General features: G+C 33.1%; 1 long non-coding RNA gene across 3 annotated transcripts; it reads left to right on the top strand.

Annotated features, from left to right (window-relative positions):
* Positions 1 to 8,731: 8,731 nt before the first annotated feature.
* Positions 8,732 to 27,186, top strand: LOC110008103 (uncharacterized). 3 transcript variants are annotated; one of them, XR_016058921.1, is made up of 4 exons: positions 8,732 to 8,939; positions 9,077 to 9,167; positions 10,669 to 10,761; positions 26,227 to 26,310. It is a non-coding gene; the product is annotated as an uncharacterized LOC110008103 (long non-coding RNA). The 3 variants fall into 3 exon arrangements; XR_002282618.2 differs by having other exon boundaries at positions 8,830 to 8,939; positions 26,230 to 27,186; XR_016058922.1 differs by lacking the exon at positions 26,227 to 26,310 and having other exon boundaries at positions 8,830 to 8,939; positions 9,063 to 9,167.
* Positions 27,187 to 27,934: the final 748 nt, after the last annotated feature.

Below are 27,934 nucleotides of genomic sequence, written 5' to 3'. Positions count from 1 at the left end.
GAAAAGGGAGGAGGAGATTGTGGGTGCATATATAGGGGGTGCCTGGTAGTTGGGCAGAGGAACGTGCCAAGCTAACATACATTCAAACAACTTGTGCTCTCACACGTGACAACGGGGTTAGTTGTAGCTGCTCATGTTAGTGAGAGGGGACACGTCTTTGAGATATTTTGTGTGGCTAAAAACCACTTTCAATGAACTCGACGGCTGTGATTTGGTCTCCTGATGGGTGCTTTATCGAGACCGTTGATTCACCCTTGAGTTGGTTGAAACCTAAAACTCTCTCCATGTGCACCGCACTTCTTCGCTTTGTTTTGAACTTGGTTTTTCGTGCGGGCCCTTCCGTTTTCTATTATACCATTGTACTTCTACGGGACCATACTACTCATTTACTCCCTCGATTAAAAAGCCTAATCAAGGGAAAGGGGCTCGGTGGTGGTGATTGCACCCCCACATCCTAGTCACCGCCTTAAAAATTCCATTCCCACTTGCACCACCTCATTAACAACTTGAACCTTTTAAATTATTTGAAAAAAATAAGTAGGGACCTATCTTTCCCATTGAATTACCCAGAAAAGAAACTAATCAAAATTTTTTTTTTTTGTTTTATATTTGCCAAAAACATTCTACTCACACAAAAGTAGAATGTCCATTTACTCTCTCGAGTTAAACCCTACTTAGAATTAATTTTAAGTCCCTGGTGTAACCTTTTCCGCCCATAGATTATCCTCAATAAATTTTTTTTCTAATTGTACTTACTATGGACTTAAAAAAATAATGTTGCAAGATTCAAAAGAGACCATCCAATTTTTAGATGGTGTGATCTAAGTGTTAGAAAACTCAAATTTCAGGTTTCGCTTGAGAATAATCATCCGGTAATTATTAAGGAATTCCCAAAATTTCAGATTGAAAAAATCCTTCCGAGTAGATATTCTAACCAAGGGAGTAGAAATATACTAGCTCCCAAGGGAGTATAGCATAGACGCCGCTCAAATTTTTGGATCCAGTTTGGAATCATCGATTAAAATTTTACAAAACATAATTTAAATTCTTAAAACAGTCCATCAGAAAAATTGAACGGGCTTTTTTATTGTTAGCACAATATTTTTTGAGGCATTCATGGTGAATATAGAAGGGGTGCGGTTTATATAAGGCACTATCTTAAACAATCGAAGTAAGGTACACCTCTAAATCCTGTCGAGAGATGTGATTTTGGTGTCGTAAACTCTTGCAGTGGCTGAAAATTAGTTTTCATCTCTAACTATGAACTTTAAAGCTCAAAAAATTGAACAATACAACTATAAACATTTGAAAATCCTGAAAATAAAAGGTTCAAATAACGTGTTATAAAATGTATTATTTTTAATATTTGAAATCCTTTACTTTTAGGTATACATATCTTGAAGTTGAGATGATCAATCTGAGGATTTTCAAACACCAGAAGAACTTATACTTATAGATTTTCGCGGTGTGCCTCATGAGATTGACACCTTACATATTACATAAGGATTGACACCTCATGAGATTGACACCTTATATAAGGTTTGACGTGCGCTTCATGACATTGACACCTTATATAAGGTGTGCGTATGATACAACTATTGCATGAATCACGGCTCTCTTCTATATAGAAACTTCTTACTTGTTTAGGAAGTAATCTGGGTCGCTGGATTGAAAAGGTTACGGTAAAAAATTAGAAGTAATGAGAGTAAAATAAGGTTTTACCAATGAAGCGTGTCCCCATGAGTGAAGTTATTATTCCTTATACAGCTAGGAGCACACTATTTAAACCAATGTTTAAAAAAGCAGATAAGTGACACGAATTGATCACAGCATACCCGTGTTGAATCGATGGATCGAATCAGAGAATCCACAGTTTTTCTCTCAATTATTTTTCAAAAAAGCACTATAAATCTCTAAAAATAGTGCTATTTTAGTTTACAAAATAAATTAGGACTGGTGCATTAATGTAAAAATAGGTGAATACTGAGATGTTGTTTTCTTGTCTGGATATCTGTATAATTATTTAATCGTAATATAGTATTATAATATTATATTAAAATAATTTAAAAATATTAAAAAACACTTCCATATTATAAGATTAAAAATAATAAGTTTATATAAAGTGAAATTAATACCACATCAAAGCATCAAACATTTATTAATTCGCTTCACAACTTAATTAACTATAATCTTATATACTGAAATTAAAATTTTTGGTTTATATTTTTAAGAAAAATCTAAAATATCTGATAATATCATAGAATTTTTTTAAAAATTATTTACAACTATAAGAAAAAATAATATATTATATAATTTATAATGAAAATAAATTAATAAATAAAATCTAATATTTGGTTATCAATGTATAATCATTAATTATGATATTATAATAAAATTTTTTTGTTATCACTAAAGATTTCATAATTAGTATTTGTTGTACATTGAAATTGAAATTTTTAGTTTATATTTTATATTTATTTTACTATAAAAATTAGAAAAATTTAAATTTTGTTTTATAATATCATCTAATTAAAAAATATTATTTACAACTCTAGCAAAAAATAATATATTGAATAATATATAATACAAATAAATTAATAAATAGGATACAAGAGAGAGATTGTTAATGGAGTGAAGTTTAGAAAGAGAGTGAGAGAGGGAGAGAGACCCAAAGTTTTATTTGGTATAAACCAAGAAAGAGGGAGAGAGGGAGAGAGCAAGACCTGGGCAAAGTTTGCAAAGGTGAATGGATTAGTCCCATATCGAAAGGGTTTAGCCTCTATAAATCTTTTTAACCTAGTGGGCCATGTGGCCAATTGAGTAAGAAATACTTTTTAACGGATTATTACCTTGGGTTTAAAAAAATATATAGTTTCACAGACTCGGTGATTCGGTGATGTCATACACCCGATTAGATCATGTTTTGGTAGATCCGAGACTGTCTAGGCAATTTTCAATTTGGATTGCTTGATTCCATTGGTAGATCTAAGATGTGGTCTGGGTGATTTTCAATCCGGATCGTTTGATTCCATATCGGAATTTTTTAAACACTGCTATAAATTTAGTCCCATGTATTACGTTCCGATCCTGTTTTACTAGTAGATCCGAGACACATTGGGCGATTCTCAATCCCGATCACTTGATTCCAAATCGGGATTTTTTAAACACTGCTATAAATTTAGTCCCCAAACGCCTACTTAGCAATTTTACATTGACATACAAGATTTTCCCCCTACTGTAATATTTTTTTCCCTTCATTTTTTGGACACGATTTCTATGAGTTCACCGACTGAAAATTAGCTTTCGTCTCTAATTATACACTTCAAAGCTCAAAAAATTGTGTATACAACTATAAACACTTGAAAATCCTATCAATAGATGCTTCAAATAACGTGTTACAAGGTTTACCATTTGTAAAACTTGAAATCTTTTACTCTTAGGTTCACATATATTGAGGTTGTGATGATCAATTTGAAGGTTTTGAAACACCGCAAGAACCTATTCATATGGATTTTTAAGCTACGCCTCACTTGGGGGTGGCAATGGACCCTGATCTGACCCATACCCCCCGGATATATCCGACACGGGTCCAAGTTTTGGACGCACGCGTAGGGTCTGGGTCCAATAAAGGATAAGCAGATAGTCCAAGGTCCGAGTACCCAAACCTGAATTTTAAGTTTACCCAAAGGCCAAAGCCCCAACCCTAAAATCGTTTCAATACTTTTCGTCTTCCCTTAGTTCCCCAAACGGCCAAACCACATCACCATCCTCCCTCTCTGCAATTTTCCCTCTCTTAGTTTCTTGGAGATATAGCTCTCTCTCTGGATCTCGAATGTCTCTCTCTCTCTCTCTCTCTCTCTCTCTCTCTAATCGCCTATCCCTCAAAAATTAGTACTATGTTGTTCACCAGTGTAGGCTACAAAAAAGGAAGCTCATAGTGAGGGTGGCAATAGACCTGACCTGTTACGACTCCGCCCCCTGACCCCTGCCGTCTCAAACCGAAGGGCGACAAAGAGCGAGATCGCGATCGGAGGTCGTGTACGTCATTCAGGTGGGATTGGCATCAATACGTGTTATAAATGCAAGAATCAGAGTAAACCACGATAAATAAACAAAACTCAGTCAACTAGCACAAAAGACTGAATAATTAAAAGCCATTAACTACACATTCCATCTCCAAAATTCTTTACAATATTGTTCCAGGCCTACAAGCCTGATATTTCAATACATCAAACAGAATACATGTGGCTATGCCACCAAACACCCATTAGGCCAAAAAGAAATCCTAAATAGGTCTGAAACTTCAAAATCCTGCTACCACCCCCTACTGCACGACTCCCCCAGTCAAGTGCTATCATTCTACATAGATGAAAATAAACGTAGTGAGATATAAGCCCAATACGTAGATCACTACCCTTGCATTCATGCCTACACGCATATAAATAATAACATGGCCTATAATTCATCAGAAAGCGCACTGGTCTCACAGAGTACGGCCACACATCAGAGTACATTTAATTGTTGTATAATGAGTATAATATTCAGTTAACAGGGCATCACTTGTTTTCAAGATGGCATTCACATTTATGCATATCACAGTTATAGTGAGATGTTCATACAGAATGCTAAATTCAGACAAGTAGAACAGATTTAGTTACTCTCGAAATAGAAGCCACATCGAACAGGCTAAGCCAATCCTGTTTCTTGCGACTGCTACCCTCATTCAGGAGAGAGGATAATGACAAGTGGAGGCCCCACTTCGTAATATCCTCACTCACGCACACATCCTAGGGGCGCTTTAGGGTTTTTGATAGACTGCGGCCTTGCAAGACACGACCCTCTCCTTACACCCACAGGCGAGAGGGCGTTACACTACCATTGGATGACCCAATGCATAGTGCCCATGACAATTTAGGGGGGGCGACCCTCCCTGTTATTTACAGTCGCCTCTCGACTCCACTCATATCATAGGAGTCGAGGTACAATATACCCAACTACCAATGGAGGACCCGTTGTACAATGGTCATATCACATATATCAGTCTTAACAGAGTCAAACATCCAACTACCAATGGAGGACCCATTGCGTAGCGGTCATGGCGCATATAACAGAATCGCATATAGCGGAATCACAGTATCCACTACCAATGGAGGACCCATTGCGTAGCGATCATGACACATATAACATAATCACATAATGACAATGTCAATGTTACAGAGTGACATTATCAACATCACGTAATGACAGTATCAGTATCACATAATGACAATATCAATATCACATAATAACAGTATCAGTATCAAATAATGGCAGTATTAATATCACATAATGACAGTATTAGTATCAAATAATGACAGTATTAGTATCACATAGTGACAGTATCAGTATCACATAATGACAGTATCAGTTTCACATAATGACAATATCAATATCACATAATGGCAGTATCAGTATTACATAATGACAGTATCAGTATCACATAATGGCAGCTCCTGCAATTCCAGGCAGTGATGTTCGCTCACAACTAGGGTCATAACTTTCGACTTGTTTAGAATTTGAAGACGGTTCCAAAACCAATTTTGTACTAGACACACCTATCTTTCAAATAAGAGTGGCTTGAAAATAATTGGACCTCTTTTGGCCCCTCAAAAGTTCAAGAGAATGGAGGCATTCCATCTGAAATCTGCTATATAATAAAGGCAGTGACATGTCTTCAAAATTAATTCCATATCTCCCAAACAAGAGGGAATTTCGAAATGTGCTTAACATGTGATTTCAATCTTACTCATAAATATTTCAAATGGCAGTGGTTTGGAAGAAAACGAACTTCGCTTGGTTAGTTAAAAACCCATGATAACAGAGACATCAGTTCTCCATTTTTACTGAAACTGTCCACAGTGAACTACTGGTATATTTTGAAGCATAACTCTACATGCATAAAGAATTTGAGCAAGATTTGAACATAAGGATTTTAATAGGCACATATATCTTTCCATTGGTAGTGATTTGAGGTCAATTGAGCCTCATTGGATAGATCAAAAGTGGATTGCAAGAACATGAAACCTTCTTGAAAATTTACAGCACAACACATTACTACTTAATATGATACCCAAATGGCCTCTAATTTTGCTAATTCTTAACTTAAACCTTCCACTTTCCAATAGATACACAAGGACACAAAATTTCAGACTTTTTGTGAACGAACAAGGAGGATTGATGCTCATTGTGGTCATGCAAATGCAAATCACGTGGCTGGAAAATCTACAGCATAAAAGTGGGCATATCATCACTCACACTTCTATTAACATGCTTAATTCATGGCGAACTCACACTTAGAGACCTACAAGGTAGTAATCCACTTACCATAAATGTGTTGTGCCTCCACATCCTTCTTCCACAACCTTCTTCAACTCCAACAATGGTTGTCCTAACAGTGAGCTAAAGGGCTTCTCCAAGTTCTCCAAATTTGTCTTAGAGAGAGAGATGAGGAGGGAGTGAAATGGCCTGAGACTGAGAGAAGAGGGCTTAAGTACTTAGTGGCTGGGGTAGCAGTCCAAGTGGTGACAGATGACGTGCAACTAGACAGGTAGCATGCAAGACAACATGCACTCAACAAGTGGCATTCACTGTTCATACACGTCAGTGATACACACGGCGTAGCACAGTCTGTGCTGGCTCTTTCTCTCTCTTCACAGCCGGTGCTGCCTCTCTCTCTCGTCACTACCGGCGGTGCCTTTTTCTCTCGTCTCAGTCGGTGCTGGCTCTCTCTCTCGCTTCACAGCTGGCATTGGCTCTTTCTCTCTCTTCACAGTCGGCGCTTGCTCTTTCATTCACCCCCTCTTACTTCACACACTGCGTTACCCCTTCTTATCAGACTCCTACTGTCGTGCGTGTCTCTATGGCCTGGAAAACCTTGGTCCTTACACGACCAAACCTGAGACCCAACGGGATAGACATAGGACCTAATGGGTACAGGTATGGGTCCAACCTTTGGACCTGACGGGTCGGGTTTGGGTCAAGTCCAAAACCTGGACTCGAATACATTTGGGTCTGGGTCTAGGTCTAGTCGAACCTTACCCATTGCCACCCCTAGCCTCACTGCTATAATATGAGATTGACACCTTATATAAGGTTTTTTTTATATAAAAACGGGCAGTGATTTCATGCAACGGTTGTATCATAGTATAATGCAACGACACTTCTAGAAAACCATGTTTGTGGTATTTGTATGATCGAAAATTTTACACACACTCTCTCTTCATCTCAATAATCAATCCCAAAAAAAAAAATCATTCAATTTGAACCCTAAATGAGTCCCCTCCAAAAACGAATCTAGACCATGCATTTGGTGAATTTCAAGATCTTAGCTTTTAGAAGCTCAAAATCATTTTTTTCTTTTTTAACATTATTTATCTAATGATAAGAAAGCCATCCAAAAAAATTCGAAATGAAAAAATCGTTCTAAGGCCTAGATCTAAGCATATCACCAAAATGAACAATCTATGTTAATTGGGCTAAAAAAAATACTTTTTAAGTTGTGTTTTCAAATTTTTTACATTTTTGTGAATGTTCAGTAGAATGAAAAGAGTGTATATTTCAAATTTTGAATCAAGCAAATGGCCGTAACATAGGTTTTGAAGGTTGGTCCATCATATTACTATACAACAGTTGCATGAAATGATTGCTCTATAAAAACTTCTTACTTCTATAGGAAGTAATGTGGTCCTAGGGTTGAAAAAGTTACATAAAAAAAAAAAAAAAGGAGAGTAGAATAAGGTTTTACCAATGAAAAGCGACCACATGAGCGAAGTTATTATTCCTTATACAATAGCAAGTGCATTATAAACCAATGTTTAAAAAGGTGGATCGGTGACACGAATCTGTTAGACCCACACCTGTTTCAAATCAGTGGATTGGATTGGAGAATCGGGCTAATCGGTAATTTCTGCCCCAATTTTTTTAAAAAAAGTCACTATAGATCTCTAAAAATAGTGTATTTTTAATTTCTATAATAAATTAGGAGTGGTGTATTATGTATTTTCATTACTTTGTAAAAATAGGTGAATACTGAGGCGTTGTTTTCTTATCTGGATATCTATAAAATTATTAATTATAATATAGTATTATAATATTGATTTAAAAATATTAAAAAACACTTCTATATTATAAGATAAGAAAAATAAATTTTCATATAAAGTGAAATTAGTACCACATCAAAGCATCAAACATTTAATAATTCGTTTTACTAATCCAAAATTATCACAACCTAACTAACTATAATATTATATACTGAAATTAAAATTTTTGGTTTGTATTTTAAGAACAAATCTAAAATGTCTTATAATATGATCTAATTTTAAAAAATATATTTACAATTATAAGAAAAAATAGTACACTACATACTTTATAATGAAAATAAATTGATAAATAAATTATAAGATTTGGTTATCAATGTATAATTATTAGAAAAAATTACATAAATATCCGTTTTAGTGTCAGTTATTACCAAAATACTGAATATTTTCTATTATTACTTATATCTCGGTTTTTTGGACTTTATAACAACTTTTTAAAAAAAAAGACGAAACTACTAATTTTCGGTTTTTTAAAAACCGAAATCAAACCAATTTCGGTTTTTGAAAAACCAAAAATTTTAAAACTTTAATTTTTCAAGAACCAAAAACTTTAAAATTTCGGTTTTTCAAAAACCGAATTTTTCTTGAACTTTTCTATAATCCACTGTTTCTTTCCCCTTCTATCCATGTTGATAACTTCTATCCACACACGAATTGCTTATAAAACCTCCCCATTTTCATTCTCTTCACATTTGTAGTTTGTTGAACCATCAAATCAAAGAAAGCATGGCATTCTTTATCGTTACACTCGTACTTTCTCTCTCTTATGCGATGGCCTGTGATGGATGCGTCCATCGATTAAAGGTTGCCTACTAATCCTCCCCTTCTGCAATTCCAGGAACAATTTCACGATTCCATTGTTTTTCTTCCTTTAATCGTCATTTTTTGTAAATTTTTTAATGGTTTTTCTTGTGTTGTTGATTGGAGATTGTGATTTTCAGCTGGGCCATGTCGTTATGGCTCCATGGCATTGCTTTCAATTGTGGGGTACGTTGCTGCTGCTTTGTGCCGGAAGGAATTGATTGTTTTCAGGTGCTTGCTCTACTATTTTCTCTCTCTAAGACTTCCTTGTTCTTTTTCCTATCTCTCTAGATTTTTGAATTGGGTTTGGGAGTGAGCAGATTGGTCTGTATGTAGCAAAGGGGATCACATGTTATCGCGACAGATTTGGTTTTTCAAAAACTAGAAAATAAAGAAATTTGGTTTTTGAAAAAACGGAAATTTAAAAAAAAAATTGTTTTTCAATAACCGAAATTGACCTGTTTGGTCTTTTAAAAAAAAATTTGTTATAAAGTCTAGACATACGAGTAATAAGGGAAAGTATTCCGTATTTTGATAAGGGTGAAGTTTCTACAAGGTTACAACCTTAAACAATCCAATTAAGGCGCATCTAAAATTTTATCATAACATTTAATTTTGTTGTAAAAAATTCTTAGTATTATCTTAAAATCTATTTTCATACCTAAATAGAAATTTTTAAATTTTAAAAATCTTGAAAATGGACAGTCTAGATAATGTGTTGCAAGATGCACAATTTCTGAGACTCAAACTTTTTTTTTTCATATTCATATATCTCGATGTCGAGATGATCGATTAGAGTGTTTTTTCAACAATAAAACAATATTTTCGATAGATTTTTTAGGTGCATATGTGATTCTACATTTTAAGGTTGCAACTTTATATAAACTTTTCCCTTTTGATAATAACGGATACTAGAATGGATTTTTTTTCATAATTTTCCCTAATTATTAATTATAATATTATAGTAAACATTTTTTGTTATCACTAAAAATTTCTATAATTAGCATTTTTTACGTTTCTATAGTTTTTGTTATATATTGAAATTGAAAATTTTAATTTATATTTTAAAATTATTTAATTACACAAATTAGAATAAATTTAAGTTTTTTTATAATATCATCTAATTAAAAAAAATTATTTACAACTCTAATAAAAAATAATATATTACATAATGTATAATACAAATAAATTAATAAATACGATACAAGAGAGGGAATGTTAATGGAGTGGAGTTTAGAGAGAGAGAGAAACCCAAAGTTTTTTTTGGACCAATTAAAGTTTTTTTTTTTGGCCTACTTAGCAAAATTTTAAATCGACATACAAGTTAAGATGAAAAAGGATGCTTACTATGAATCTCCCTTTACTGTAATATTTTTCTCCCTTTATTTTTTGGACAGGGTTTATGAGTTCACAGACTCAAATCTAGAAATGCGTGCCCCTTAATAATTTATTTTTAAAATAGAATTTGATCTTAAGTTTTTAAAAAATATATAATCTTTAACATGGAGATTATTAATATATAAAAACAAATAAATTTTAAAACTAAAAATAATAGTTTTTTGTTAAAATATTTGAACTGTTGATTTTACTTTTTTTTTTGAATAATTATTATTTAAGAGACCCGGTGTTGGTAGACGGTGTAGATTTCCAAAACTCTTATAATAAGATATGCAGATTTGGACGCACCAAACAACTTTTTTTTATTATTTTTTTAAATTTTTACACATCGCAGGGCATTAAGACATCATATGATAGCGAGTATCTCCCATCATGAATGCACATCGAGGGGTGGAGTTGGCATACGGATGCATCCGTAGCAATAAAGGTAAGGTTCACCTTCAAATTTTATCATGGTATATAATTTTGATGTAAAATGTTCTTAAGATTATCTCAAAATCTATTTTTATATCTAATTATAAAATTTTAAGTTTTAAAAATAGTTAAAATCATGTAAATCTATAAACATATGAAAATCTTGAATATGGATGGTGTAGATAATATGTTGTAAAAAGCACTATTTTTTAGACTTAAAAATCTTTTTATTTTTCATGATTATATATCTCGGAGATGATCAATCAAAAGGCTTTTCATCATTAAAACTACATTGTCCCATAGATATTTGAGGTGCATCCGTAGTTCTACATTATAAGGTTGCATCCTTATATAAATTTTTTCCCACATCGAGGGCCAAAATGTGGGCACTTTTTAGAAATGGACAGAGTACCAAAAACTACACGAAAATGCTGCAACCCTCTCTCTCTCTCCACCACTCTTCCTACCAACAACGCGCTTTTTGTCTCTGTTTAGTACTATACCCACGTTGTTTTTTTGAACGGTTAGTATATTCCCACGTATATGGCATGGCGCCAGTGTCATTTGGGATGGTTACTGTCATGTACGATAGGAAACAGTACGTGTCAAAGAGCGGGGTTACTGACTTTTGCATTGGGGTTTCTTTGGATCCACGGAAAAAGATTATGGAAAAAATTATTTGTATTTTTTATAAAATAGATTTTTGTTGTTTAGATGGTATATGGATGCATAATATTTTCATGCATTGTTTTTTTGTTTTATTATTATTTACTTTTTGCCGTTAAATGCTTTTGATTGTATTCTTCATCATAATGTCTTTTTTTTTTTATTAAATTTGATATATTTCTCTTTAAAAATTTTCAAGTAGTTTCTTTTTATAAAGTTCTAAAAATTTCATGTACTTTCTCTCTCAAAAATTTGATAGTGTTTCACTATCTAAAATTTGATAGAGTTTCACTCTCTAAAACTTTAATATATTGCTCTCTAAAACTTAAAATATGACGTAGTTTCTCTCTCTAAATTTTTTGAGATAGTTTCTATCTCTAAAAAAATTTAGGTAGTTTTATAGAAATAAGCTATAGACTTACAGATTTAAAAAACTAAAAAATATATATAAATCTATATCAGATGGTAATTCATGATTATCGAAAAACAAGAATGCAAATTAACAGATTTGAACGTACCTGCTATAAAGAAACGGATTTGATCTCTAAAAGGGTGAACCGGTCTTCACATCTTTTCTCCTCCAAACTTGATGGGAACTTTCTTATTGAGAATAAGCAAGAGATGAGACCATCACATTATTTTTCTTTTGTTATTCTTAACCCATCATAAAGAGTTTATCTTTAAGAGAGAGTGGAGGGAGGTGGGTATCAATGATCCTTATATTTATATGTGATAATCATGACATTTAAATTGTGGACATGTTACCCTTCTATAATTATTCTTAGGCCATAAATTAGGAATATTTCTTAGCATTCTTCCACTTGGTTAATAATAATTATAACTGATAATACATCATCGATTCAAGCAAATGAAAAATACACTATCAAAATCAGTACTTTGACAAGTAAAATTACTAATACCAAATCATAAAGGCTAATTATACTTATAAATAACACAATGTCATAGTTATAGTATTAGCACCATCACTCTCTATAGTCTCCAACATGTAACCTTTATGGTGGATGTCTTTGTAGTGGATAACAACCTTATGATATGGTAAAATCCACATCCCACCTAAAAGCGGTCCAAAACTTTATATCATATTAGCTTTATATATATACATGCCAAAATAGGAACTTTGATGCATCACATATACATAAATCAAACTAAGTGAGTGTCATATGCTATATGCTAGCATTATAACTCCCACAAACCAAGTGTGTTCCGTATGTCTCTTAAACACATACAAGCAATAAGCTCTGCAAACAATTTGGGACTTAAACCCTTGGTCAACGGATCAACGGATCAACGATCATCAATTTTATAATGATATGTTCTATGGAAACTACAAGTTTCTTTACATTCTCCCTTACAACAGGATATTTTAATTCCTATACGTTTGGAATCAACAATTGTTTTATGCGGACTGGACCGCATGACTAAATATGCGGTTTAAAAAGCATAAAGCATTCATCTTAAAGATAAATACAAGTAGGCGTTCATTCTAAAAACAATGAAAACTAACGATCCAAATTTTTTCTTACTAGAATTATTATTTTTAAATTTTAAAATGTACTTTTTTTTTCGTATTCATGATCTCCATGTTAGAGATTCCATGTTTTCAAAACTAAATCCAAAAATCCATCTCAAAATAGATTTATTAATAGGCCTGCATTTTTACATATGCGAGCTTGGTTGCATAGAAATCGGGTCCTCTTGGAATTGTCTGAGCTCTTGTTGATTTTAGATAAGAAAACAATAACAGAATCATCATAGAAAATTATTAGCAGCTTGAAAATAGAATCCACAACCCAAAACCTCGAAATAAAATTCCACAACCATAGGGCTTGCTTGGTAGCCTTATAGCAATATGTAAATTGCAACCATAGGGCGTGCTTAGTAGCCTTATAACAAGCTGTAAATTCTGCTTCCATAGTCAACTAAGTGATGACCACCTGCTTCTTACTTTGCCATGAAACAGTTACACCAGCCATCATAGAGATATAACCTGATATCGACTTCCTATTATCAAGATAGACAGTAAAATCTGTAACTGAATATCCAATTACATCAAGATGATCCGATTTACTTTATGTGAGCATAATGTTCTTTGTCTCTTGCAGATATCTCATTATTTTCTAAGCCACTTTCCAATGTTTTAGCCCTAGATTACTTTGATAACTACCCAATATACTAACAACAAAAGCAATATTTGGATGGGTGCAAACCTAAGCATAGATTAAACTTCCCAAAACTGACGCATGAAGAATATTATTCATATTGTTCATTTCCAAGTTATTTTTGGGACATTTTAATTTGTTGAATTTATCACCCTTAATAGTAGGAGCTATAACTGGAGAACAATTATGTATATTATATTATTTTTTGGACATTTTAATTTGTTGAATTTATCACCCTTAATAGTAGGAGCTATAACTGGAAAACAATTATGCATATTATACTTCTTGAGCACCCTCTCAATGACCATCCAAAAATACCTTGTGATCTGTCTCGATTAATTTTGATGCCAATTACACATTAAGCTTCATCCAACTCCTTCATATCAAAAATCTTAGACAAAAATAATTTTGTGTCATGCAACATATGAATGTCATTGCTGGGCAGTAGAATGTCATCTACATATAGAACCAAAATAGTAAATTTGTTCCCCACTAAATTTGAGGTAAATGGATTCATCCACAAGATTCTCTACAAACCCAAAAGTAACAATTAATAAATCATAAATCTAGTTTCTTTTAAAAAAGGTTATAAAATCTGGCTTCTGTAAGGCATCCCAATACATACAACTGTTTTAACCTAGGCTTCCTACTACTCTATAACTTTAAATAGGGACTTTAGCACAACTTTACCAAGAACATGATTTAATATGTAAACAATAGTCTTTTGAACACCCCTTAGAGAACACAAGGAAATTTGAGTTATAAACTATACTCCTTACTTGACTTGTGTCTGAAGCCTTTCTCTTGGGATGTGTCATAGCATTCTATGTTGCAATAAAGAAGAATTCATTTATATTTTCATGTTTCACATTACACTCAAGCAGGGATAAAAGATACCGTCCCATAATTTTCTAGAACCCATAATATAGTTATTATGAAATAAGAAGAAATTTCCATTGCTAAAATTAAAATTAAAATTATAAATATCTGCTTTTCATACTAATGTGAGATTAAAGAATATTTTTTATATTTAATACAAAACTACTGTCTAGAATTAATCTAACTACTTCTATCACCTTTATTTCTTCTTCAACTCCATTTACCATCATAAACCTCCGCTCTCGATCAATGAGTCTCTGACTGCAGACGTATATCTTTATTTTCTATCCACTTCTTATATTTGAGGTAATCTCTCTTCAAATGTGCTTTCTTCCTACGAAAAAAACACTTTTTTTTCTTGCTAATCATTTTGTTTATGAATCTAAGTAGTAGTCCATTTTTATTGATAATTTGTATGCATCCTAGAACTTTTATTTTTTGACGCTTTAAATGGTCATTTTCTGCCTGATCTAGTCTCTGTTAAATGTGCAACTTCAAGTTTATTTTAATTTAATCTTTCTTCTTCTTGAACACACGTAATTTGAATCTCATTCAAACTTCACTTTTCTTTCTGTGTATTATAAGCAAGCTTGAACTGATCATATTGCACAGACAAAGAGTTGAAAATGAACCCTATAAGATTTTCATGTCCATAGACTTCAATTGAATTGTGATATCAATTATTTTCATAATATGACCCCTAACAAAGCTATGGTCACCCTCATGGTCAGCAACTTTGTCATAATGGTGTTTGTTAGGACTTTAGTAGGACCTACAAATTCTTCTTGTACTTTGCTCATGAAATTCTTAACATCAGTTCCGTCAAAAATAACACCTTGTTGAATCTTACTAATAGACCCCTTCATAATCATGATGCTCATCCTATTATACCTTTTACATTTTCCATATTTAGTTTTTTGTTTGGTTGTGCTCTCTTTGTTGGGTTTGGGAGATTCATCTTCACGTAAGGCTAAATCAATATCCAAAATGCCTAGAGTGATCTCAATCTTTTACTTCCAATCAGAGAAGTTAGATCCATTCAGAGTTTCAATTCCAGCTAAGTATCCAACAAGTTCATAGGGATTTAGGGCTACCATGATTTTCAAATATTAATACTCACAAAACCGTATTTACCTATAAAAGTGCGCAATTAACATTCCGTAAAATATTAAAATCAAGTGCCTTTAGTGAACTGGTGCATCATCACAACTCCTCCTTTAAGCCGAGATTATAATATGCAAATATCCTCCTATTAGTGAACAACAAGTCCTTATATCCACCATTGGGTTGGTTAATCATAAACATCATAGATGTCGAAGAAGTTACTCATTTGGATTTAAAACCCTCTTGGTCTACAATGCTTACACCTACCTTTGGGTTTTATTTATATCTTTAACGGCTCAACGCCAATTTGTGGGCTCCTTGATGATTCATACAATTTTTTATTTAACAAAATAAAGAAAAACAAAAACAAAAACTATTATTGGGGAATCATCAAATATTTTAGTACCATCCAAGTTCTCATGATTGCACCACTTTGGCAGTTACACAACAATTCCTACCGGGTTGGTTTAAACAAGGATCACCCAGCTTTCATAGACCAAACCAATTTAACCTAGCATATTTTTTTTAATATACAATAAGCAAATTTTAGAATGCTAGAAGATAAAAAATTGCAAAATAAAAAATGGATGAAGTAAATTTGCAGTCCATTAAAAAAAAATCTAAATATTAAGACATGACAGCCCACATAAGGCACCTTATATCAATATTGCCCAAATACAAACTGATATCTTATGAGGAAACCATATTTTACATATGAATCTTTTAAAATGAAAAATCCCGCGATAGTGTAGGAAACGATATTTTACACATGAATCTTTTAAAATGAAAAATCCCGCGATAGTGTAGGAAACCATATTTTACACATGAATCTTTTAAAATGAAAAATCTCGCGATAGAATTAAAAGAGATCAAATGGCTAATATGTGAGTGTAAAATAAACACCATAACAGAAGCATAAACCATAGAAGATGCTTATTGTCACATGTTCTCAACCATGGGACTAGTTTTTTCTCAACATAACATTGAACAATAGCATACAATAATTGGGCCGCGGAACCGAAAATTGGAGCTCAAAACCAGCGCCACGCGCATAATCGAAAACACATAAATAAAATCATGCACACACCAAAGATCACGTGCACATGCACACTCCAAATTTAGAGAAAAGGCAATTTTTTAATTAAAAAAATTAAAGTAAACAAAATTTATTATTAATCTCTACTACTCTGTCTCTTCAATTAGTGCATGTCCTTTCTCTTTAGGGTGCGATTTCTATAAGGTTGCAACGTTAAACAATCCAATTAAGGCGCACTTTCAAATTTTATCATAATATGTAATTTTGTTGTAAAAACATTTTTAGAATTATTTTAAAATCTATTTTCATATCTAATTAGAAAATTTAAAATTTCAAAAATGGTTAAAATCATGTAGGTCTATAGACATGAAAATCTTGAAAATAGACTGTCTAGAAAATATATTGCAAGATGCACTATTTCTGGGACCCAAAAACTTTTTTTTTTTTTCACACATCTTGACATCGAGATGATCAATTAAAGCGTTTGTCAACATTAAAACAACATTTCCGATAGATTTTTGAGGTGCATCTGTAATTCCATATTTTAAGGTTGCGCTAATGTCAAAGACCTTTCATTAAAACCCTTTCCAATATTTCTAGATACCATTGCATTTGTTTTGCTTACATTTATTTTAGAAAATTGTTTCACGTGGGCTGGACTGCATGACTATATATGTGGTCCAAACAATGTAAAGCATCCTTCTTAAAGATGGATGTAAGTAGGTGTTTCATATGTTTAAAAAACGTAAGTAGGTGTCTTATCTAAAAACAATAGAAACTAACAATCCAAATGTTTCTTACTAGAATTATTATTTCCAATTTTTAAAAATCACTTATTCTTTTATATTCATGATCTCCATGTTAGAGATTCATTTCCTTAAAAATTAAGTCAAAAAATCCATCTCAAAACTAAATTTATTAATAGGCTTAAATTTTTATACATGCAGGCTTGGCCGCATAGAAACCGGGTCCTAATTAACTAATCATAAGAAAACGTGGTCTGATTTGAATCCGATCAAGTTTCATGAAACCACGTTCCCCTTTAAGGTGTTTGGGACCATGTCATAATGGTGCATGTGCAATGAACACAAGTTGCTTTTTCAAAAGGTACATAAAAAAGCCACAATAAAGAAAGAGACGTACATGTTTAGAGAAAGAGAGAGAGGGAGAAGTGGGTTTGTTTTCACACTCAGATCACAGTAAATTGGGGAAGGTAAGAGGGAGGCATACAATAAAAAAACGAAGAAGGTATGATCTATGTCAGATCGTAGTTCATGATTATTGAAAAACAAGAATGTAAATTAACAGATCTGAACATATTTACCCTGAAGAAACACGTTTGATCAATGAATAGGTAAACCGGTCTTCACCTTTTTTTTCCTCAAAGCTTTATGGGGACCTTTCATATGGAGAATGACATGCACCAGTGATTGTGCTTTAAAGCCCAAATGGATTGTAATTTAAGGCCCAAGAGTTTGGTTTCGGGCTCTGTAGAGAGAAATGACACTTACATATGCATGTTGCTTGGGTAAAACTCAATTTAGAAGTATTATTAGGACTCTAAATCTTGGTTAAACAAACTCTTCAATATAGTCACCTCCCTCATAACAAAATTTTTCAAATGGCACTAATACATGCCCGAAGAAATAATGTTCCTAAATTGAACAAAGACAATCTAGTTTTTGGGAAGATGAGATCTAAGTGTTGAAGAACTCAAAGTCCCAATTATTTTTTGGGAAAGGGGTGAGATCGTAGTGGTAGCACTCCCCATATCTCAGTTGGACGCTGTAGCTTCCATTCCTATTCTCACTGACAACTTCAAAAACTACTAACTATTTCAAAAGATGGGTAGAGGATTGTATTCCCTACTGAATTATCCAAAAAAAGAAACAGTGTGGTTGGGGTGAGGGGTGGCTGCAGTGTGGGCTCTAGAGCATAGAGAAGAATGCAATCCATTAAGTTCCCATCACGATTCTTACTAAGGTGGAGTTCTCAAGTGATTAATTACTGAAGGGTGAGGTTTTGCGCAAGGTTACAACCTTCAACAATCAATCAAAGTAAGTCACACCTCTAAACTTTGTCATAAGATGTAATTTTAGTGTCAAAAACTTTTAGGATGGCTCGAGAATCTATTTTTATATCTAATTATAAAATTTTAAACTCCAAAAATAGTTCAAATCAAGTTGATATCTAACTCATGAAAATCTTGAAAATAGATGGTCCAAATATTGTGTTGCAAGATGCACTATTTTTTAGACTTGAAATCCTTTTTTTGTATATTTCCATATCCATATATCTAGATGTTGAGATGATCAATTAGATGGTTTTTTAATATCAAAATAGCATTCTCCGATATTTTTTGAGGTGCATCTTAAATGTACAGCTTAAAGTGTCAACCTTATATGAACATTTTCCATTAACGAAAGCTAAACTTATTGCTAACAAAGGTCACATTTATTAAGTCACAATCTCAATTACAAATGTCAAAAGATTTCATATTCCTGTGGGAGTATACTATCTATTTACTCCCTTGGGCAAAACTTACTCTAGGAACATCTTTGTTATCTCAAATTTTGGGGATCCGATCCTTAGAATAAATAAAATGACCTCAAGGAAAATTAAAAAAAAAAAAAAAATCCACACTCACTCTCTACGTACTTAAAAAAAACCATCCCAATTAGAATCGTCGAATTTTTTAAGAGAATGATCTAGATGTTTATGAACTCGAAATATTTTTTTTTTTCTTTGAAATAATCATCTAATTATCATTAGATAGATCCCGAAACTTCAAATAAAAAAAACTCTAAAGTTGGTATTTTACCCGAGGGAGTAAATATATAGTATGATCCTAAAGGAGCATAGTATAAGAGCTCCAAACATATTCACGGGAAATAAGGTTGGGAAATTCATTGGCTCCTCTACTCGAACCTCAAATACAAACTCAAGCCAAGTCCCACACTTAGCACAACTAGAAAGTCACCATTTTAAATGGGACATTGCAAAAATTCCCTGTTTATTTATAGGAAAAGGTTAAAAACAAGAAACTTTCAAAGCGCCCATAGAAAACCAATTTTAAAAGAGATGAGAAAGGTTCATTTTTATGTTTTTATCAAAGAAAATTTCTCATAATTATTTTCACTATTTTCATGTCCTTCAAAGTCAAAAAATATTTAAACTTATTTATCGTTGTTGATTTAAAATCTTTGAAATTGGGCAATGTGCTATGCTAATAAATGTGGGATTAAATAAAGAATATAGCTGTAACCAAAAAATTTATCAAAAGTTTATTTACCCAAAAAAATGTATACCTTCAATGGATTCTTTTTTTTGGGTAATTCAGTAGGGAAGACAAGCCCCTACCTATTTTTTTCAATAGATTGGGGAGTTACATTTTGAAAATATTAATTGAAGATGTCAGCGGTAGGAATGGACATCACGATGTGGTAACTAGGTGTGGGGATGCTACCACACGACCCCAGCCCTTTTCCTAATAAAACATAATTCACTATAGGAAAAACGTTATGTAAATAGCATTGTTATTTACCATTATTACGAAAACCCCCGTTACAAACATAACATTCATACCCATTTTCTCTATGTTTGATTTTTCCCCCCAAAATAACCTATCTTTGGATTTTGATAGTCCGAAGCAGTGTTTCAAAAATCGTCGATCTGATCCTGAGGAGATCCAGATTGGGTATCGTTGATAACCGATCCAAATGCAGTATCGATAAAACCGGCGTTCCTTACTTTTTCAATTTTGAATCCGGTTTTCTTTTTATGCACCCACCCTAGTTTGGTTTTTTTGAAATGTGACACATTTTTATGCCAACTGGCACTCCACCTTTCTCCCGCCACGTGAATTGCTGGTGCTCCACCCTACGTGGCCTTACTCCCCCCACGTGAATGCCAAATGAACTTGGCCTTACTCCCCCCACGTGAATGCCAAATGAACTCGGCTTTACTCCCCCCATGTGAATGCCAAATGAACTCCCCCCACGTGTCACTCGGCCTTACTCCCCCCACGAGAATGCCCCACAGCCTTACTCCCCCTACGAGAATGCCCCACAGCCTTACTCCCCCCACATGAATGCCAAATGTCACTCAGCCTTACTCCCCCCACGTGAATGCCAAATGAACTCCCGCTATAGCCCTACTCCCCCACGTGAATGCCAAATGTCACTTGATTGCCAGCTTAAAAAGTCTCAACATGCAATACACTGCCAAGACAACATTCAATGCAACCACATCATTGGGTTTTTTTATAGTATTCATTCTTCTCACTTCGCTTCGATGTGGGATATATATGTGAGTTGAAAAAACGCTGGCAAATATTATTAGCTTGGGATAAATTCCATTGAGATGATGTACGCGCGATGGTGTACGCACGACGGTGTACGCCCGTCATGAATAAGAAAGTTGTATCTCCGATTGTGGCAATGAAATTTGATGATAAAAAAAGAAAAAAATTATTAAATATAATAATTAGGTGCCCATCACCCCTATCTTTCACCAAAAAAATTTAAATTTACTTACCAAAAAAACATAAAACTCTATTAAGATTTTATATCATGGTATTATTTTATTATATGAGTAACAATTAATTAATTAGTTAATTAGGATTAAAAAATTAGTACTACCTCATAGGATAAAAAAAATAAAAAGTAATACAACAAGCAAAAAAAAATGTAGTACAACATCTTCTTCTTTTGTCAAAAAAAAAAAAAAATCAACAAGTATCATATTTTTCTTGTTAAAAAAAAATAAAAGATAACAAAATAAGTATTTCTTGTCAAAAAAATAAAAGGTATTTCTTAATACAACCTAGGAATAAATGGTCTAATTATATTTTTTATTTTTATAACATGATGGTCTTTAACATAAATTTAGTAATATTAATTTAAAGATAGGATTCATACAATGAGGCCATTTGAAATCTCTCTCTTTCTACTAACAATCTCTTCCCCTAATTTATTCTAGAAACCTAAAAAATTAAAAAAAATTGGTACGCATTCTAATAATTTCTACATTGATAACCAAATCTTTTTTTTTATTTATTAATTTTTATATTATAGATCATGTAGTGTACTATTTTTCTTACAGTTGTCAATAATACATTCTAAATTAGATGATATTATAAAATATTTTGGATTTGTTATTATTTATATAATAAAATAATTATAAAATATTGTTGGTATATAATATTATAGTTAGTTAGGTTGTAATAATTTGGGTTTTTTTAGCAGATTAGGGTTTTCCGCCAATTCGAGATTTTAGTGGCCAATTTTTCATTGATTTAGTCAACTCTTTATTGTAGTTCATATATGATTATATACTTAATCCATGATAATTTTATGATTTATTTTATGTGATGTAAATTTAATGGTCAACATAAGTTCATACATAGAAAGAACATCTCAATATTCATAAATTGATGAAAACAATGAAAGTTAATAATGTAGTACCTACATTTCTTATTGGATTCCTAAAAAACAACATTTATAAGGAATTTTAATAATTTTTTCGGATTTTTTTGAAGCTCTAATCGGACCGATTCAGCCGATTCCCGATCTGGATCACCTATTTACCGATCCGGATCGGTTTTTTAGGTGCCCGATCCGGGTCACCGATCGGCTTTTTAAACCATTGGTCCAAAGTATTGGAAGTGTCTTCCTTCGAAAGAAAAACTTTGAATTTTTAAAATCTGAAGTTCTTTATGTATTATAAACCTCGAATTTTGAAAATCTAACATTGTTTCGTTCTTGTCAAACTTATTTTTTGTATAGTCTTTCAACAAAAGCTTACAAATTTGAAAATCTGAGGTCGTTCCTTCATCAGAAAAACCTCAGATTTTTAAAATCTAAAGTTTTTGTTGTCAATGTTTCCTATTTTTTTTGGCCCTTGAAGACACTTAAGGAGCTTGATACACTTAGACCTTCGAAATCCTAATAATGGGCATTTGTGTTAGTTTTAAAAATCGTGAATAGATTGGGTATAAGTGTAATAACATGAAAAAGAAAATGACTTTTGAAATAACGGTACTTTAGTGGGACATGCACATTAAGAGGTAATAGGAGCTCAATACAGTTGCTTAGTGTTAGGTTTGGTGATACTCAAAATCACTGCTTCTATGTTTTGTTTTTTCAAATAATTGAAGGTATTATAGTAAAAAGAGAAAGGGATTCTAAATCTTGTGTCTTTGTGGTCTGCTTTATTGTTTTGTTTTATTTCTTACACTCACTATATGTTTATTAATCTATTCGTGTTTAGGCAACTATGTACTCGATCTTGGGAAAGATCCGATATTTGGGATTCCTAGTTTCGTAAGCAAAGGGTTCTTAAGGACCATAGAACTGGCATTAGAGCACAAGGTATATACGGCACTATGTTTTAAATTTTCAGATAACGAAAAAGTGAATGTTAAAGTTAGATAGATACATAGTTTAAGGCAAAAAAATATGGAGGCAACGTATTTGTCAAAATTTCAATATGATGGCAAGATAGAAGAAATCAAGAAATCCATTTAATAAATGTCGACATTGTTAGGTTTGGTGATAGTTAAAATCACCACTCCTATGTTTTCTCAAATGATTGAGATTATTAAGGTAGAAAGAAAGAATGGTTTTTGGGAAGCAAGAAGGTCAAGGAAGACATAAAACTCACCCCTTTGGGGGTTATGGGAATGGATATCTAAGAAGGAGATAGGTCTTTTAGAGAGAGAAACATGGCCTCCTAGAGAGAGGCGGAATTCCTATGGGACTTGCGTTGGTTCAACTTCTACTTCTAAAGAGAGAATGTCTCTTTGTTGCTCTCAACGTTTTTTTCTGGAGGTGATGTAGCGGTAGAAAAGATGAGGTTGATCAACAGCGTTGCTCAATCAGGATAACGGGTTTAGAAGGGAAGCTCGGTGAGGCTTTTGCTGATGTTTAGAGAGAGGAATATCTCTTGTATCCCAAAACTATAATCTTAATTGTGATAGTGGATTTCTACTTGTTGAGGCGGTATACGCAAACCTACGGAATGAACCACATAAATCATGTATATTTGTGGTGTGCCTTTTGTTTTTGCTTTATTTATTGCACTTGTTTTGTGGTTGTATTTTTTTTGTATTTCATATTTATTGAACTATGTACATGATCTTGGATGGAATCTCGATGTTTGGAATTCCTAATTCCACAACCAAAGAGTTCCCAAAGCCCCTATATTTGGATGCTTTCTGATTATTATTTATTGCTTTTTATTTTTAGAATTCTTGGAGCTTGGTACGTGAATTAGGTTAGTCACATGCATGGTTAAAAAGTTTCCTAATTTTTCTTTTAATAAGGTATGAATTTCATTATCCAATAGAGGATTTATTTTTTTTTTTTTTTGAGGAAGATAAAGGCTCTTCCCCTGCCTATCTTACTCCTCCTTGGTTGTTATTTATTTATTTATTTATTTGAGGAAGATACAGGCTCATGCTTCACCTGGCCTATCATACTCCTCCTTGGTTGTGTTCAGGGTTCATATGAGTTGTATACTTGTTCTACTTAAACGTTGGATTTGGAGATTAGTTCAATCATTTCTTCAATCTTGTATTAATGAACTGTATGAACTACAAACTATTTAATTGCCGATAAGTATGCGTCGACAAATTGGGAATCTATTCGATTTCTCGAGGACAAGGCTTAAGTAACGCCCAATTTTATGCTGCACTTAATGCGTTCTTCTTTGCTTTTATGTGTATAAATTCCCCACTCCAACTTAACAAGGATGAACAACTAATAAAGGAAATGATTTATATAAGGTTGGAACTTTAAAATGTAGAATTAGGGTGCACTTAAGAAATCCATTGTAAAATGTTGTTTTGAAATTGGAAAACCCTCTAATTGATCATCTCAACATTGAGATGTATGAATATAGGGAAAAAAAGAAAGATTTTGAGTACCAGAAACCACGCATCATGCAACACATTATCTGGATTGTCCAAAGTTTTATAATTAGAGATGAAAATGAATTATCAAGCTATTATAAGAATTTTGTGTTGGGTTTATGTTGCCTTGAAAGGCCTTATGAGAGCTTGTATGAGCATTTTATATAGTGGAACATAAACTCAATGGGAGTGTGGTCCTTTTGTGGACTATACTAGGTAAATGTTATTTGCTAATACTCGGACTAGGCTCGACCAGTTAGGCCAGCCAAGGTTTGAATACCTGGACATAGGGATCTATCGAGAAGGGTTTAGTGGGTTATCCTTTGATGAGGTTGGAGAATATTTAGATGAGAGCCAATGGACTGTGTAGCCCTTGCATGTGATGAATAGCATTTAGAGACAGGGCTAAAACCTCATCGTTATATCATCACACAGTATGTACATAGCTAGCCGTTTTGATAGTCACCAATGAGAGTGAAGCGTGTACATGTGCGAGAGATTACCCCTATGCACTATAGAGTCATAGTTGCATCATGGTCAGAAGGACCATGATTTTTGTCTCTAGGAGAGAACTCGAAATCCATAAACTGGGATTGCGTCCCTTAATCTATTGGCTGACTTTGGTGGTCCAATCATGAACCCCTACAGTGGACTGTGGGTCATGGGAGTTGTTGGGTCAATTTGAGAAAGCTAGGCGGATCGTGATTCACAGTTGAAGGTGGAGTGCTCCCATGTATCGATAATTTCTTAGATCTAACGGATTTGATTCCTATCAAAATTAATTAATTTTAATTAATTTTATGTTATGTGATTTTTAGAATGTTTATTTGAATATTTGTGAATCTTCTAATATTTTATTTTTGTCATTTGAATTTATAAATTAAGAGAAATTATTTTTTCAATGTTTTAAATAAAATATAAGATTTAAAAAAAAAATTAAATACGAAATAAAATATTTTCTAAAAATATATGGGACCTTCATAAACTATGGGGCCCAAAATTTAAAGGATGTGGATTAGGTGGGCCCCACACGTGGCCACCAAAAGGGTGGCACGCCTCTACCCATTCACATAACATTCTTGTGAAGAATGTTTATCTTCTTAGTTGGCTTATTTTTTTAGGTGTAGCCTACTTATGTGATAAGGTTGAATATTTGAGATATTTACTAATTCGTTAAATCTGATTGATAAAATAATTAAGAATTTGGTATATTAAAATATAAGCTTTCTTTATTTGATGGGAATAGATTTAGAAAATAGAGGATAAGGCTCTAGCTCATCTCTTTAAATCTTGATGGTGGATCAAAGAGATTGATGGCTCAAATTTCTCACCCCACAAGTCTCCTTAGATCGATGATTGAGATTTGACCCTATGAATTGAAGCAAAATCTATGACATATAAAGTCTATAAAAAGAGGTGTTCCCTCATAATATAAGATACATATTCTCTTCTCTCTCTTTAACAATTCTCTCTCCCTACCCAAAATTACTCTCTCTTCCAAAGGGGAGGTATGCCCCAATTTTATCTCTCTCTAAGTTACACTATATTTTGGTGGTATGCATCACCTTTGTTTTTTTTGGGTGGCAAAGGAGTGGAACCCCTTGCTAGTAGATATCTCTCTTTATATTCTTCTCTCATCTCTCTAAAATCAAGCTAAGATGCTTGATGAAGATTAAGTCATTGAGTAGATTTTTGCCATAGTAGGAAAATCAACATACTGATCATAGATCTCGAGTACCATCGGAAGGAGGAGACTCGGCATGGGGTGTATTAAGTCCGGTTGAGGTAATCTCCGACAATTTTACCTTTTTAAAATATTTACTTCTCTTCTCATAAAGCAATAAATTCTAGTTTTGTTTCTTGAATAAAGAATTGTATTTGAAGAGATAGCAATTGAGAACCGATTTTATTTATTTCAAAAGTGGTTTGATTATGATTGGACATTGTAAGTGATCTTGCCGGTGTAGGGGTAAAGAATTTTTTAAATATATATACATCGTGCTTTATCATAAATTCATTTCATTTTGGACGTCAAAATTATATCTTATAATACACTTTCGTGGTGCACCTTGTTTTGATTGTTTACGGTTGCAACTTTATACAAACCAAACCATTAATAAATCCATGTCTTCCCAAGAAGTTAAGAAGCAAATAAGATTGGCCTTCTTCATTATATGATGGGATCTTATACCAAACCAAGAATTATATGAATTATTTGTCAAAGGCCCCACCTCTAGATGGAACCCTTTTCAAGCACTCCCATTTGAGTTCCTTGTCTAACCAACACCCTTGACCAATCTGAATCAATATTTGAATCAATATAAAGACATGTCTAAATAACCTAATTCAACAGCAACAACAACTTACATCTTTTAAAAAAAGTTAACTCCCTAATTTATCTGTACAAAAAAATAGGTGAAGGCCTATCTTCTCCACTAAATTACCTAAAACAACAACAACAACGGCACCATGTTCTTCATTCTTTTCAAGCAACCAAAGAAGTCAATCATCAATAGTTCTTTGAACGAAAGGTGCTCATTATTGGGAAAAGGGCTGGGGCCGTAGTGGTAGCATCCCACAATCTAGTCACCACATTGTAGTTTACATCCTCACCACTAACAACACACCCACCCCACTAACACCTTCAAAAAGATAAGTCATCACTAACACCTTCAAAAAGAAAAGTCATAATCAAAATGAAAAGAAAAAACGTCTCCCAGAAAAAAAAAAAAAAAAAAGAAGCTGCTCATTAATTGGAAGGGGCTAGTGCTGGAGTTGTTTTCCATCCTCAACACCCATCTTCTATTTCTGGTTCCCTTCAACACCATTGTACCATCTGCAATCAAACACGAATTGATCTAGATTGTGTAATACTTATGTGAGCATTTGTTGTAGTGGCAAGACTGCATATGGATGCTCTCTCGCGTAGGATTTGTTGCAGTTATATTGTATACTATAAAACGATTCCCTTTTGGTACAAGGGGTAACAAACACTAAGACATGAAATTCGACATATTGAAATGTGTTACAATATTCAAGAAATTTTGCATTAAACTCTATGACAATCAATGACACGTTTTCAACCACTCAATTTTCACATTTAATTGTCAATAATAATTGTGGCCTTCTAGTTTTATTATATGCATTTCCTTTACGTTTTAATTTTGAGAACTTATCCAACATGCAAAGAATCAAACTAACAAACACACACAAATTCGCACAATAGATAAATGAGGAATAAACAACTATTAAGGAAGCGTGCAAAAAGCCCCCAAATTTCATATAAATATTTCAAAAGTCTGAAAGTCCCCTTTCTCTCTTTAAAACAACTACATCAACCACGTCAAACCTTTCAAACCTCTAAAAAATCATAGCTATCCGTTTTCTGATTTCTATAGTTGATTCGAAC

Source organism: Amborella trichopoda, chromosome 7, assembly GCF_054954075.1.
Source record: "Amborella trichopoda isolate Santa Cruz 75 chromosome 7, AtrichopodaSantaCruz75HAP2 v2.0, whole genome shotgun sequence".
Lineage (NCBI taxonomy): Eukaryota > Viridiplantae > Streptophyta > Magnoliopsida > Amborellales > Amborellaceae > Amborella > Amborella trichopoda.
Note: the sequence above shows the minus strand (reverse complement) of the source record. Positions and strands in the feature narration are given on the sequence as shown.